Genomic DNA, 3,525 nt, shown 5'->3' on the forward strand with positions numbered 1-3,525 from the left:
TCTTCCCCTCCTCCCCCTCCATTCATTCATATGCCTTGCACACAAGCACACATTACCTCTGTAAGGGAAGAGGTTCTGCTGGGTCACAGAGCCTGCTTTTTCTCCCAGCAGTGAAATGGGCTTTGAAGTCATGAAGGACCCTTAAAAAATTTTAAAGAGAAAAAGCCCTCCAGTATAAAATACAAGCCTAGAATGAGAGAGATGATTTCTAGAAGTTTGTTTGTATTGTAGTTGTATGATGCGGTCTTAATTCTCCCTGGCTGCTAGGAAAAATCTTGCATCTAAGAATTGTTGGCTTACTGTAGGCTTTTTTACATTCATGTTAAGTCTCTCACTATTAAATGACCACCTATTATGTCTGCATTTATGTGAGTTCATACCACCATATGGTATGTGATTGTCAGGTGGCATGAATCACATTTGTGCAAGGATAGTATTTAAATGAGAAGACCTGAAGATGTGAAAACTGCAAAGTGATTCAGTAGAGCTCTGTTCTGAGTCATGCCCAAGTATGTTTTAGCTTGTTCTGTTGTTAGACAATGTTGTCTTTTTAAACGCAACTTAAAACTGAGGTCACGATGGCTTCATGGGGTGTTTTTTTTTTTTTTTTTTTTTAATTGAAGACTTCATTGCAAGAGCAAGGTTGCTAGTCTTCATTGCAACAATTTCAGATATGGCATCTTTTCCTCCAGCAAACTTATTTGCAAAGGCCTCTTCCTGTTCCAAACAAGTGTTCTTCTGGATTTCTGTTGTGGTAGCATACCTTTCTAAGGAGCCTGTATTTGATCTTGAGGAGGAACTGATCTGTTTCTGTTCTCTTCTTACTCCTCTTGCTCCAACAAATAACTTGAAATCCTTTAGAATGAGGGACTGTTTTACATACCTGCTATAAGCCATATTTTAAGGCACTTTGGAGGTCTTTGCATTGGACAGCAAAGACATTTTAAATCATGCTGTTTTTATTTTTATGACTTAGTGTAGGCTGGGGAAGCCAAAAAGCAGACTGGGTACCAGCAAATATTACAGTGGAGCTTGTAGAAGTCCTGGCTTCATGGAGATATGGCTACTGATTAGGCTACAGCCTTTAGTTAAATTATTTTGGAGCATTGAAAAACTATTGGGATCTATAGGCTTAATCAGGTCATCCTCCTCTATAACAAAATGTTAACAGCTTTTTCATCATGTTTCTTTCATGTAGCTACTTTAGTTGCTGCTTTGGTGCTTGATACCATGGGACTTGATTTATGCAAAGCTTGAGTTTCCTGTGCCTGAGGTATTGGATTCTAGATGATGATGGTTAAAGCTACATCTATTAACAACCTGTTTTTCTTAATTACATTTGGCTGACTTCATGCCTATGACTGCAGTATCATTGTTTCACTGAAGACATCCATAGAAGCAGAACTGAGAATAAGAGGATGCTGAGTATTTAACTACTGCTTTGTCATAGGAAACTAAACCTGTGCCAGCATCAGTGTACGCCTGCCTTCCCAGTTGTGCAAGTCTAGAACTGGTGCTTAGATGGATGCATTGGGAAAAGTGTATAGTAATTCAGAACATTTTATGCCATAATTGCAAAGCATCTGACTACTTTATCTGATTTTTTTTTTTTTTTTTTTCCTTCCATCAAAATCTTACATCCTATTGGAATATAAGCAAAATACTATAGGAGAACACCAATTGGCAGCCTCTGGCCCACAGGCTGATCTAGCCCATCGATCCTTTTGACACTGGGGAGTGGGGAGTCGGTGGCTTTCCCTGGCTGCCAGCACTTTCCCCATGCTCTTCTGGAGAGCAGTGCCAGTGGCACTTGTGCTGTGGATAGGGTTGGTCCAGCCTGCAGCCTTCAAATCTTGCAGACTGCTGCTGGGTAGAGAGTAAAACAATGCTTTAAAGTAAAACATTGTGACTAGGGAAATGGGGGGGAGAAAAAGGTGGGCTTTTTTTATTTACCTTCTAGAGTAAGTACTAATAGTATTCCAACTGAAAAGTTAGCAGAGAGGAGGCTTAAGATTTAATATCAAAACTCTGTAATAGGGTTCAGTAAACGTTTTTTAATGGAAATCCTGGTTCTTTGGTGGTATGGCCATTAGTTTTTGTGAAAGTGATTCAATGCATTGGTGATTGTGTGGCTTCTATTCCTTGTCTTAATATTTTGGGTTTTGTCAGGTTTTTATCAGTTGTAACCTTTGAGACCATTTGGGACTCTGGAAGTGCAGGTTTCATAATCTCTTGATGGCTTTTTTGACCAAGATAAATGATTTAAGTGTGAAACTTAACACCCATCAGTTCAATTTGAAGTGTGGTGTTCAAAACACTCAGTCTGTCTTAATGGCTAAGGGCAGAAGTTACAAACTGGTACAAGCAATCAGAAACCAGTTTAGATCTGTTCAACAGAAATTCACTGCACATAATGCAATTTCAGATGGCAGAAACTGGTTTAAGGTAAATCTGGATGGATGTAGTATCAGACTTAACTGATTTAGGTTAAATTTAGTTTATTGAACTTCTGTCCCAGATCCCCTCAAGATTTCAAGTTAACTCAGTCCCCCAGCATCCCAGGATGCTCTGCACCTCCCCTCCTTGCAGGGTGGGTGGGCTGGCCTTGGCCCAAGCTGTCAGTTCTGGTTGAGTAGGGAGATGCTGCTTGAGCTGCTGCAGGCACATGTAGCTGCGTTTCCAGAATCAAAAGTGAATGTCTGTTCACTTGCTTATTGGTTCAATCCATACAGCTTTAACTGGCATAGGCTGAATTGGTTCAGCCTCCAGCTTTTTGACTGTCTGTACTTGGCCCAGTATGATGAACTAAAAGCATAATATAGACAAGTTTTGCCTAAAGAGTTTCCACGCTTTGTTGAACTTCTTAAACTTACATAATGGAGAAAGAAACTAATGTTATTAAGTACATGGGTGATGCTGACAGTTTTAGCTAATGCAAAATTTTAAAGCTAGTTAATTTCTTAATTTTTTCAATGGAATGTAACTAGTTTTTTTTTGTCATTGGGATGCACATGCTCAATTGTATAGTCCTTCATTGGACTTAGTCTCCAAGTGTAAAACTCTATCCATATAAGTCTTAAAAAATAAATTCTTAAGAAAAAGCGGTTTAACGAATATCTAATGAACAGATAGATAGTAATAACACCCTGTCTCTCTAAAAGGAAATAGTTGTCCTTTAAACCTTAGAGAGAAGCAATCACAGATTTTACATGTTCATTCCATTTTCTGTGTGTGTGTGTGTGTGTGTGTGTGTGTGTGTGTAAATATATATAAATAAATTAAACAGCCTTCTGGCTAAAGAACTCATGTACATCTTGATTTTTACCTACCCTCAAAGCCTTCTAGGTTTGGTTGGTCTTAATTTTTCAGTTTGAGGCTAAGCTATAGCACAGATGGTTAAAAAAACACCTCCACCCCCCCCCCAACTGTGTAATAATAAACAACCATGGAAAAGCTTTCTAAAACGTCATTCATTGTTGCTTTGTGCTTTTTAAAGCAAGATTCAGAAAAACTGGGAAGTTAAAT

This window comes from Crocodylus porosus, unplaced genomic scaffold (assembly GCF_001723895.1).
Source record: "Crocodylus porosus isolate Cpor-Errol unplaced genomic scaffold, CroPor_comp1, whole genome shotgun sequence".
Taxonomy (NCBI): Eukaryota; Metazoa; Chordata; order Crocodylia; family Crocodylidae; genus Crocodylus; species Crocodylus porosus.